We start from the raw sequence: 12,179 nt of genomic DNA, 5'->3' as shown, positions 1-12,179 counted from the left end.
CGAACACGCCGCGGCACGATCTTTCCCTTTTTTTCTTTCTTTCTTATCGTGCTTTTAAAAACAAGCAACACGTTGACGATTTAAAGGGCGTTCCCTCGAAAAATAATTCAACCGGATTGCTCTTTTTTCCCGACGAATCTCTTTTTTTGTTCTCGGCCAACGTGAAAAAGTAAAGTGGAAAACGAGCGGGCAATTTATATATTAGATAGCTGGCGATTGTTTCGAACCGATGGCAATCGCGCGATTTTACCGCGAATGACGTAAGTGGAAATACTTCCAACAATGCCTCCCCTCTTTTGAATTCCCTGCCCGAACGGCCAAGTATTTTATTTATTTAAACCAACTAACGAGGATTTTCTCCGCGATCTCTTTCCTCGAGTCTCCTTGTGTGCATGCGAGCATTCGCGATTAATAATGTTATTAGTTAGAAAGGGAATAATTACTCAAATTACCGAGCTGCTTCGAAACACTTTCTACGACGCGGATAACGATCATCCAGAGGCTAGAATGTTGAATCACTATGTGTTTGTTGTATTATAATGAGCATTCCTCGATGATACTGTATCTTTCTCCCCGTTAATTTCTCATTTACCTTTGTATAAAAACTATCATTTGCAAAGTTACTCGAATAGTCCCAGAAAAGAAATTTCGCAATCTCCGAATTTTTAAAAGAGACCTAAATTCCTGCAGCGAAGTAATAATTCTCCAAAAAGTGATCGCAGAGATCCCAGAGAAACCCGAATCTAAATTTCCAAATCAAAGTTACTCGAATAGTCCCAGAAAAGAAATTTCGCAATCTCCGAATTTTTAAAAGAGACCTAAATTCCTGCAGCGAAGTAATAATTCTCCAAAAAGTGATCGCAGAGATCCCAGAGAAACCCGAATCTAAATTTCCAAATCAAAGTTACTCGAATAGTCCCAGAAAAGAAATTTCGCAATCTCCGAATCCTCAAAGAGACCTAAATCCTCCAAAAAGTGATCGCAGAGATCCCAGAGAAACCCGAATCTAAATTTCCAAATCAAAGTTACTCGAATAGTCCCAGAAAAGAAATTTCGCAATCTCCGAATCCTCAAAGAGTGTGGGGGTGATCCCTCAAAATCCTCCAAAAGTGATCGCAGATTCCGGAGAAGCCCGAATCTAAATTCGCGCAGCAAAGTACACAGCCTAACTCCGAAGCGGACCGAAACCCCGCGTGAATTTCATCGTCGAAAGGTAATCTTTTTTCCTCGCGAAGACAGGACCGTTCATCGCCATCGGTGGTGTTTTACTTCACACGGAATGGCATGATCGATGCATAGGAAACGCATGCACGAGCACGTTCCTTAGCCTAATGGCGGGCATACTCGCTGAAGCATCCGCGTGGCAAGTAATTGAGTAAGCCATTGCGAAGCGTGAAATGCTCAATCGTAAGTAAATTACAGGGTTTGGCTTATTGAATAACATGGTACATAAACGTAACGAATAATTACCGAGCAATTATCCCCTGGTACGCGCAACACAGCTCTCGATAGAGAGCTTTCTAACTATGGGACTGGATCTAGCTCGGTGATCTACTACGATTTTATATCATACGGGAAATTAGACTCTGAAATCAGCAGTGCCACCTGAAGCGATTAATATCGCAGTTTATAAAGTCTCGATCAGGTGATCGTACCACCGCTTGGCATTGTTGCGAAATCTTATGGAAAAATTTCCATCGAAAGATATACAGGTACTTTACGATTAAATGGAATTCTTGGCGGATTTAGAATTGCAAATCTTTTTTCTACAATTCTTCGGGAATATTTCCAAGTAAACCTGTAATGACTAACCCGAACCAATTAACCCTTTACGGACGGACGACCGCGTACCGTGTCGAGAGATACGGATTACTTATACGACGTATAACTAGGTTACTACTTCAATTTTTGAAAAATGCCTCGTACGGAAAATATACGTACCTAAGTTCACGGCCACGTCAAATATTTGTCCTGCGTAAAGATACCAATTTGTTGGTCTCGTCCATGAAAATGACAAAGTTACAAAGTTTCAGTGTAACTTGCAAGTTACCATATTTTATATTACATTCCTCTATAATAATGTTGCGAGACCCGTGTATATACTCATGGCCTACTGGTGCTCGCTCCGGAATTGGTAGAAAGACTTGTCGATTGTCGAGTCTTGTACGATTATCAATAAACGTTAAGAGGTGTTCGTGTTCAAAGTTATCAAGGAGTTTAGAAATATAATTATGTTTTAAAGCATGCCGAACGAAGGAGTAGCACGCTGCAGCAATTATTAATTCTTGCTTCCCGAAACGAAACGTGGAACCCCAGTTTTTCTCCCGAAGGACGAAGAAAAATCACGATACAAAGGGTTGAATTAGAAAAATAACTAAGACCTACCCAAAATCTTCCTCGAAAGTTACTTTATTACCGTAAAGCACACACGAAATGATTACGTACCTGCTTCTGCTAATTTTCCACGTAACTTCACGAGCGCTCGAACCTGGAGTGGCTGTGTGGCAAGATGAAAGGCTGGTTTGGTTGGATAAGAGGAGGTAAACGGCGGCACGAGCCGAGTGCAAATAGGCAATACGTCCGATTAGAAGCGAGTTATCTTTCCTCTGCCACGGGCGCACACCGGTGGATCGCGGTGCACAGGTGCACCAGGTGAACCAGGTGACGCGATGCCAGCCGGGCTTGTGACGGTGCCCACCTACGTCGGCGTTACCACGTGTCACGCTTCCCGCAGGAAGTGACGTCACAGTGTCACGGAGCACGTTGGAATGCACGGCCCCGATACCCAACCCGATCGTGCCGTCATCAACAATCAAAGCGGCCCGATACCTTGGCGAACGCACCCAGATTTCCTTTAAATTCTGATCGATCAGAAGACACTTCCCCGCTCGTTTCAGAAATTGTTTCACTGAATTTTCTCGCGTGATTTGAATGTTCTATAGAGGAATTTGTCCTGTGCTGTGAACCATCGATATGTGGAATACGGTTATTTGTTTGGATTGAGAGTGTTAGTTGAAGAGTGCGTTGAATTGTGAGAAGTGTATGATAGTTGCAGTAGAAATTTAATTGTAACAGTGCTAATTGTATTCTGTGAATTTTGTATATAGAATTGTATTAATAGAATTTTTACCTGAGGAGTGAAGATTAGACAAATGGAAATTTGATTAGAGTTCACTTTGGAAAAATAGCCATTTTAATGTCCATTTGAGTCGAAAGTAGGGGTCCTCGTTGATGAAGAATACTTCTATATAGTGTACCAAGGATTAAAGGTCCCGAATAATTTCCAAAAATTGGCGAAAGTTCTTTAGAAAATCGCGACCCGATTTTAACGTGCAGGTTCGAGGCTGAAAAAATTCCCTCACGCTAGGAACTCGTGGCGAAGACCAAAGGGGGATGAACGAGCGGGAATATCACGTGTTGCACCGTCCTGGCCGCTGAAAGAGGAAGCACCCTTCCTGCCATCTCCTGGAAAACACTCGTAACCGGCCGAGTTCCGTGACGGTTGAAAATCAATGAGCCCGACGAAGTAGCGGACTGGGAAATTTATACGGTTCCACTTTTATGAGCAAATGCGGAGAATATGATTAAATCAGGAACAGGATCTTTATGGAAAGAGCGAATCAGACGATCTACGATCGCATCCGCTACTGTGAAGTAATGACTATTCAAGAAATCGCGTTCACGTTCGTACACAACGGACGAACTGAACCTGAAGAGCTGTTATAGCCACGGTTGTTCACGAACCACGAAAAAAAAAAAAAAACACAACAAAATCGAAATTTTCGTGGGAAACGTCGGGAGGAAAGGAAAACGGCCAAAAACTTGGGATTAACTGGAAATTCACGCTGATGTTGATTACGTTACTGACTTCATTCTGTAGAGATCGATATGCAGGAGTTAGAAAAGAAATAAAATCAAAATTTTCGTGGAAAAAATTGGGAAAATGGCCAAAATTGGGACCATTTACACTCATATCGAATCTGTTACCAATTCTGCTCTATAGGGATCAATATTCACGAGTCAGAAAAAGAAGGAAATCGAAATTTTTATAGGAAAAATAGGGAAGGAAGGAAAATGGCCAAAATTGGGACCATTTACATTAATATCGAAGCTGTTACCAATTCTATTCTACAGAGATCAATATTCACGAGTCAAAATAAAAGAAAATCGAAATTTTTGTCGAAAAAATGGCCAAAATTGGGACGATTTACACTAATACCGAATCTCTCGCCAATTCTTCTCCGATTACTCCGAATCCACCGATAAAAAGCTGTAAAATTGCCATCTCTTGCAACGCACAGTGGTCCGAAAATTTTGACCGACAGCGTTGCGTTCCGATTTGAAGACGCCTCGAATCAAGACTTCAAGATGTGGAATTCACGGGTGGAAAGATTGGAACAACGGATCCCACGATCGGTACGACGACACTGGCCGTGCAACTTCTTCGCGCAAGACACGTCGAAAAAGAAATCGGCTCCGGACTGCATAAAGAATGCAATTAAGCGAATCGTGTATTGTAATTAACGGCCATTCTCTTCTTCCGACGGATTCCCTCCTCGTCAGGTGCGTGCAAACGTGCTCAGCTGAGTGGACGTAATCCGTTCTCCTCCTCCTCGTGCTTCTTTCTTCTTCTTTTCTTCCCTCTTAAACCGCGTCTCCTCCTCATCTCTCTCCCCTTCTTATTCGCCTTTTTCGTCTCTTACTTCGTCCGTCTCTTCTTCTTTTGTCGTACACCTTCCTCGATTAGTCTCTCGAATTAGCGGCTACTGGCACGAACGTGACGAACAAATTAACAAATCGAACGCGACGCCGCTCTGCCTTCGAAATTCCCGCGGTTATCGGCCGATCTTTGTCAGAGATCCCCGATGATTAATAGTTGGACGATAGTTGTGTGTAATCCTGTTGAAATACGAAATCTTCAGATTTCAGAATTGCAAGGATACCACTGAATTTTTCCAGAATAGAGAGCACTCTAGTTTCTTGAAAAAATTTCGCAAATTCTGTGCATTTTTAGTGTGATAACGTAGAAGGAAGACACGTTTGATACTTGGCAAATTTTACACCTACTAAATTTTCAATTCCGAAACACACTCTCTGTTATGGCAAGCGACCAAGTCGAAATTCCGCGGCCGCGCTTCTCCTCCTCTTAATTAAGCAACTCACAACGCGTCGAGGACAAAAAAATCGAGGGATCGATAGGCATTGTGAAAATCTGCAGGAGAAAAGTAGGAGACAGGTGTTGGTCGCGATGAAAATTCATTATAAACTAAAATCAACCCAATTACAAACTCCATTCACGTCTACTGCACTTCCGCCGCGCTCTGAGCCACTCGATTACATAAACACCCTCTCCCCGATGCTTGCAAACCTTTTACATTAAATTCCATATTCTTGCTGAATTCACAGGTAAAACAGCGCACCGCTGTGAACTCGTCCAATGGAACGAAGGGACGAAAAACAAGAAAAAAAAAAAGAAACACAGTCGTGCATCGAAAACTTACCACCGCCGCCGCCTTAGTTCGATTGTACAGGTGAGTAATCGTCTAGGACGGCCGCCAATCAGTTCGAAGCTGAACGAGGCGAAAGTTGATTCGTGCTGGTCGCAAATTCAATTAAAAGTTGCGGTTATTAGGTTGGACAATGAGTCCCACGAGCCCCTCTCTGCTTCACGATAGAGAGACTATGAAAGATAGAATAAGAGAGAGAAAAGGGCGCGTACAGAGAGCTAGAAGGAGAGATAAAAAAGGACGAAACGTAAAACTAATGGGGTCCTTGCTGATTCCGCTCGGCTGCCACCTTGATTAAGCTGCTCGCGACGCTTCGAGAAAATATAACGACTTCTTTGCTCTGCAAACGCCGCTACCCTCACGGCTAGAATCTCTCCTCTCTCTCTCCCTTTTCTATCTTTCCTCCGCCTCCTACTCCTGCTCTTTGTTCGTTCTTGGACGACTTACCCTCGGTGTGTTTCCACAGAGAGCGGAGGCTTCTCGCGTTAGATATAGCCCGGAGATAAGTGGACGTCTGATTTCAAAGATTAATTAACGGGAGATGTGTGCGAGGCAGGTAGGGCGTAAGGAAGAGGAGGGGGGAAATCCGTTCGCGTCTAACAACAGTCACGCGTCAAAGCGATCGCGCCATCGCTCGAAATGTAAATACACACCCCGGTTGGTAACCAACCTATCGTGGCATCGCATTAGCCGCGTTATCGCGGACGCTAAATCGACGCAGCCCATTAAAATTGAACAAACAACCGGCCACGGGATTCGCAATTAACGCTGACGGGATATTAACAACGATTATGTATGTATAGTGTGACGTAGAGGAGAGAGCCTAGATCGCGGTTTCTCTATCTCTCTGGGGGTTTAGGGTGCGGAGATCCTTATGGGCGAGATAGAGCGCGAATGGCTAGAATTGCTTTCCTAATTGGTCCTTGAGGTACACTTAATGACGGAAAAATCTGCTTAATTCACTCGTTCGCCATGTATCTAATTACTAACGCTGAAAAATTTTTTCGCGTAGATGAATTGTGATAATCGTGAATTAGTCATAACTTATGCTAAATTGCAATATTAACAGCGTACCTTACTCCTCGGGACCTAATTTTTTTTTTATTATTAAACGTATTATACGATGTGTATCTTAAGGTGATCGCGTTGGAATTCGCAGACTTATAAATATAAGTACCTATGACTGTAGAGGTTCGTGAAGCCTCTGTCAGGCAGAAAATGGAGAAGGATTCCGAGAGTCTACGCTGCCAGAGGGCAAGGTTCCTTCGTAACGTTTAATCGGTTCCGAAAAGTGGGTGCCGTGGTCGATTCGAGAAACACGAAAACCAGGCGTCGCATCAATCATCCTGAAAGTACTACATCGACCGGGTTGAAAAGGGATTGTGAGGAGCGTTCCCCGGTCGACTTATTATGATAATCGAACACCTTAATTAAGAGCTTACGGTACATAAAGGTCGCCGTATAAAGTGCACCGGCCACAATGGCGAACAACAAACGCGGAGAATATAGCCTCGGCTCGAATTGCTCTCGTGGGCTGCAATCTCGCCGGTGAGTCCTGGGGGCCGAGATTAAGGGAATAAATATCCAGGCCCGATAATTGTATTGGTAGTTTCAGTAACTAATGATCTAAAAGTCGTTAGCACCGCGCCCCGGATCCTGAAGGGTGTTACGAGCCTTATACTTTCGCTCTAGGACGACCGAGAGTTGAACGAGTAGGATAGTGGTGGCGAGGGAGAGCGAGGAAGAGAGGAGGTGGTGGTTTCGAAGCTCCCGCGGAGAATGAAACTACGACCTACCTACCTACCTCGACGCACGACCAATCCCGACGTTTGCACGATGGTAATTCACGATCGAGGCAGAGAACCTCGGAGAATTGGAGGAACGAAATCGGGATGTATCGGCGTCGAGTACTGTCCGCGTGATCGGTGGAGCGCAGTCTCATCCCTCTGCGATCTCGTTTAACTCCCCGCCGGTGCTACGGGAGACTTGGTGTAGGGTTGATTGGTCCATTTGAATTTGTGTGTTTTTAGGGTACTCCGCTTTCGTTGGAATTTTATTCTTGCGTTCTTGGAGGACATCCTTCGCTGCTTTACTTTCTTCTTGCAGTACTGATTAGTCTATTTGCATTTTTATCGTTGTCTGATTTTTGCATTCTGGGTGTTTTAGGAGATTTGTCATATCTTTGAGTGATCTCGTTTAAATTGTCTCTCCTTCGCTGATAGATCACCTTCACTCCCTTCTTTCATCCTGCTCACGGCAGAACCTACTTCTTGCAGCACTAATTAACCTATTTGTATTTCTGTCATTGTGAAAACTTGTCACATCTTTCAGTGATCTCATTTAATTTATCATTCTTTAAATTTTCACTCCTTCACCGATAGATCTCTTCTTTCATCCTACTCACAGTAGAACCTACTTCGCGCAGCTTTAATTAACCTATTTGCATTTCTGTCATTGCCTGATTTTTGCATTCTGGGTGTTCCAGAAGATTCGTCACATCTCTGACTAATCTCGTTTAATTTCTCACTTTTTTGAATTTTCCCGCCTTCACTGATAGATGAAATTCTCTCACGTGTCTCCGAAGATCTGTGACAACATTGTCAAATCGTTTCCTCCTACCTTTATCCTACTTGCAACATCTCCAAATCGAAATATCGATCCAGCCTCCGAAATCTCCATGAAACCCTCGTTGACGCATTCCACACGCACCACACTGTTCCGGTCTACCATGGAAGCGCTCTCAGGCAGCGTTCACAGAAGGTCGACATCCTGCTGGGCCAAGGATCTAGCACCGAAAGCACAGGACGCGTTCCGTTGTTGCATAAAGGCCTGTCGTCCGATTATATACACGCGGATATATGCAGAACCAGCTCGTAGTTATTTATCGCCGGCAACGGCCACGAATACTCGCGTATTTCGAGCGGACTAACGTCCTCCTCCTTCCTCGTGATCGAGGATCAAGAGGTTAGCACCCGACAGGCCGCGCAGTCGGCGGCTTGACACCCCTTCTCGCGGTCGTATCGATATTTCTCTCGAAAACGCCTCGATTCGATGCGGAACAATGCGCTCCACCGGCAGCCTCCGCTTTGATGCTCGCTCGCGCGCGTCCCTCTTTCAACGTGGGCAAAATGAATGGACAAGGACTACGGTCACGCACCCAGAGTGCGTATGAGCCTCGCACCGATCCTTGAAACGCGAGTGCTGCACTGTCGGCGCATTCTGTGAATACCTTGAGCGTATTTTCTTCGCTGTCCAGTGTGATTTCTGGGGTATTTCGACGAAATTTTTTTGGGAATTCCCATTGATATATTACACGTCGGATGACTTTAACTATAAATCACACGTTAACCTATTTTCCAAATTATTTCGATCAATATATGTGTTCTCCACTTTCGATCACCTAAAAGATTTATTAAAAATCGTACAAATTCGTACCCTGAGATCTCGATTAAAGCACACCTCGACCTATTACCAAAATCATTTCAACCCTCGTAATAATGATCGGTACACAACCCAACATCCTTCGGTGGAACCCTCTGTGTTTCATCTACCACTACCGAAGCGCGCGTCGAGAGAAGGAGAGCTCTTCTCAGCCTGTCCCGTGAACCGTGAACACGGTGCGATAAAAGCGCATAGCTGGAAGATAAACGCGAGCATAGTGAAACATATTTATCCCGGTGTTTCCACGGGCACGGGACAAAGCATACATCTTCGATGCACTTTTAATACCGGCGATCCGTTCGCGCGGACAGATTTGATGCATCGGCGGATAAGTAGCCGCGAGTTCTCACTTCATTTATCAAGAGACTGGCCCACCTGTCGTCGCCTGCCTCTCCATTCACCGTCGCTGTGCGATCGCTTCGAACGTTAAAGCACGTGTGCATTAGATGGCTCGTCGATCGACTGCAGATACGATAAACCGTATGGACCGATCGAATCTAATGGATGATCTCCGGATGGAACGTGTCGGCACGCTCGCTGATAAGATTCCGCGCGTTTTTCATTCGTACACCCGTGAAATCGATCGTCGTTGCCGTGGGATTAGACGAAGGTTTCTTATCTTTCGCTCCGCTGATTTGTACCAGGTTTTCTGCATCGATAACGTAATTGGATCTCTCCGCGTACCTTGTATCGATATACCAGCTATATGAGCAATGAGATTTCAACGATTCTCGTGAAAATTGTTTCACCGCTCGCATCGTAATAGAACTAATCTCCTACGCTGATCTTGAGAACCTGAAATTACACCTGGAGCAATCGATAAAACCAACAGTCGAACTTGCTAAATTAGAAAAGTACGATAAGCATCGGTTAGGACGGTGTCGTTAAAAAATCGTAAGAACCGTCGAACTCGATGTAACACGGTGCAGAAATACGAAGCAACCGAGGGCGGATGAAGTCGTCGAAAGTAATAAATTAACCCGAAACGATCGGAGAGTTGCCTTCGACTATCTCCGATCCGTTTTGCTCCTCGCGCGATCCTAAATCTCGACCACTGCTCTCAACCTCTAATTATCCCGAGGTGTCTGTAAACATTCCTCTCATTACGCGCGAGCAAAGAAACGGTCTCGATTTCTCTATGAGTGCGTGCATCTCTGACATTTTCCGATCTATGCAACGATCCACGATATAACGAGGAGTCCTGACGAGGTTCGCCTTCCGGGACAGGTTAGAGACGAATCCTGGCCCGAAAACCGACTGGCCTCGTGTAAAATAAGAGAAAAGGGGAGAGTGTGGAAGGAAGAGGAAGAGAGCGGGAAGACAGCGTCGATGCGCTGGCTGCGTAAATTATCTCCGCGGTGTGTATTTATCCGGAGATTTACAAGCGGGCAGCGCGCGTTTGATTTACACGCCCGTGCGCCCGTAGCCCCGCTGAAACGGCTAAAAGGGTTCTACACCGGGTGAAATATGCAACAGGATGCGCCCGGGACCCTTCCTCGACTGCATCCACCGGAATCGTCCACTAGCTGCGCGATTTCGCGAGCGCACCTGCGATCCTCTCGCCCTCCTTTGCCAGATCCCTACGTGAGATCGTCGATTTTTCTGTTTTTTTTTTTTTTCTTTATTCAAGTAGACTTTGGTGAAACTGGTGTGCACCCTTTTGGAAATTTTTTTAAGTACTATAGTTAGTCATTGGTGGTGGAATTAATGTAAGTGACTGAGTATATGTCTGGCTAGCCTCGATTTTCTGGAAATGTTCTCCATTCGGTTCTGTGTGCGATTGTTTGTGGAATTTTTACATTTGGTATCTCTGTTCGATAGTCAAGCAATGCTGTTAGTTATTATTGAGCCTTTGGGCGAATTTATGGTAGGTGCTTCTGAGAGATTTAGGTCTCGTTGAAGTCAATAGGAAGAATATCACGCGAAGATTCACGCGACAATTTCTAAGTAAAATTATAGTAAGTGAAAATTTGATTTAAATATCTACAACCTAATTCTCCAGTCTCCAGCCAATTCTGAAAATTCTCAAACAACATCTCCCAACTTCGCGAAACTCTACGATTCTCACCTGCCGCGTCAAATCTGTAGAAAAATGTCACCGGTCCTCCCCGTGCATGATCGATCAATCCAGCAGCGTTGAGGTGGGCGTGCACCTTACCTCAGAAGCAACGATAGGGCAGAAGGGGGAACACCGGTAAACGGCGGTCGTTCATACATCGCCAGGCTATGAATCGTCCGAGCGTGAGATCGTAAAGTCGTCCTTATCATCGTCTGCATCTTAATGCAGGCTACATACGTTACGTTACCGCTCTGTCTCTACGTGTGCTCGCGCGCACTCCTGGTTGCCGGGCAGAGTGTACCGTGTGTACGTTATGATGTTTCAAAGAACCCTAGAAGGAGGAGGAGAAGGTGGAAAGAAGAGAGAGAGAGAGAGAGGAGAGCGAGAGAAACAGTCCATATGCAGAGTCAGCAGGCCGGGGCACAGGTGTCCGACGCCTCAAACAACATCTTTATACTACGTTCTTAACCCTAACCAGCTCGCAAGCGCGAGCCTTAATATATTTCCAAGTGTGTACACGCACGTATACACGTACACGCGTTTCACGCGGCTCGCCGCTTCTTGACGAGCGATTTGAAGGTTGAGGAGGATCTGGGAGATCTAGGAATTGTCTGTGGTAGCGATATGGAGGTTTTGGTGGTTCAGAAGAGATTTCTTCACAGCAAGATCGAATTTTTTTATTGGAAAATTGAGAGAAGCCGATGATTTCTTTTTGTGGTTAGGTTGGTGAAATGTAGGGCGAAATGGAGTACAATGAGTGCTGTGTAGATTTCTGCACTTAAGTCATTTTACACTTGGTATTTTTGAGGAAGGTTGAGGTCTAGAAAGGGACTATAATTTAATTTTCTTTGTAACGTGAATTTATTTCTATTTAAAATTTATTAAAGTTAGATTTGGAAGGGTTATCCTGCAGCTGCAATCTAACGTAATCTTCAACACATACTCTTACACATTTCGTAGCCAGAATGATTAAAGAAATTAATATAATTATGAAACACGATAAAATGATGGAAACAACGAGAAACGACGAAATCGACGAAACGGTCTGACAAAGAACAGGCAATTCTACTCTTCACCGTCTAAACTCAAAAGGCAATCTTCCCAGAGGTCCGTTGGCAAACCTTCGAGGCTTCGAATCTCTAATCAGAGCAAGGCATTGGACTTCTGTCGCG

This window comes from Habropoda laboriosa, unplaced genomic scaffold, assembly GCF_001263275.1.
Source record: "Habropoda laboriosa isolate 0110345459 unplaced genomic scaffold, ASM126327v1 scaffold5, whole genome shotgun sequence".
Lineage (NCBI taxonomy): Eukaryota > Metazoa > Arthropoda > Insecta > Hymenoptera > Apidae > Habropoda > Habropoda laboriosa.
The sequence above is the reverse complement of the archived record's forward strand: the minus strand, read 5'-3'. Positions refer to the sequence as shown.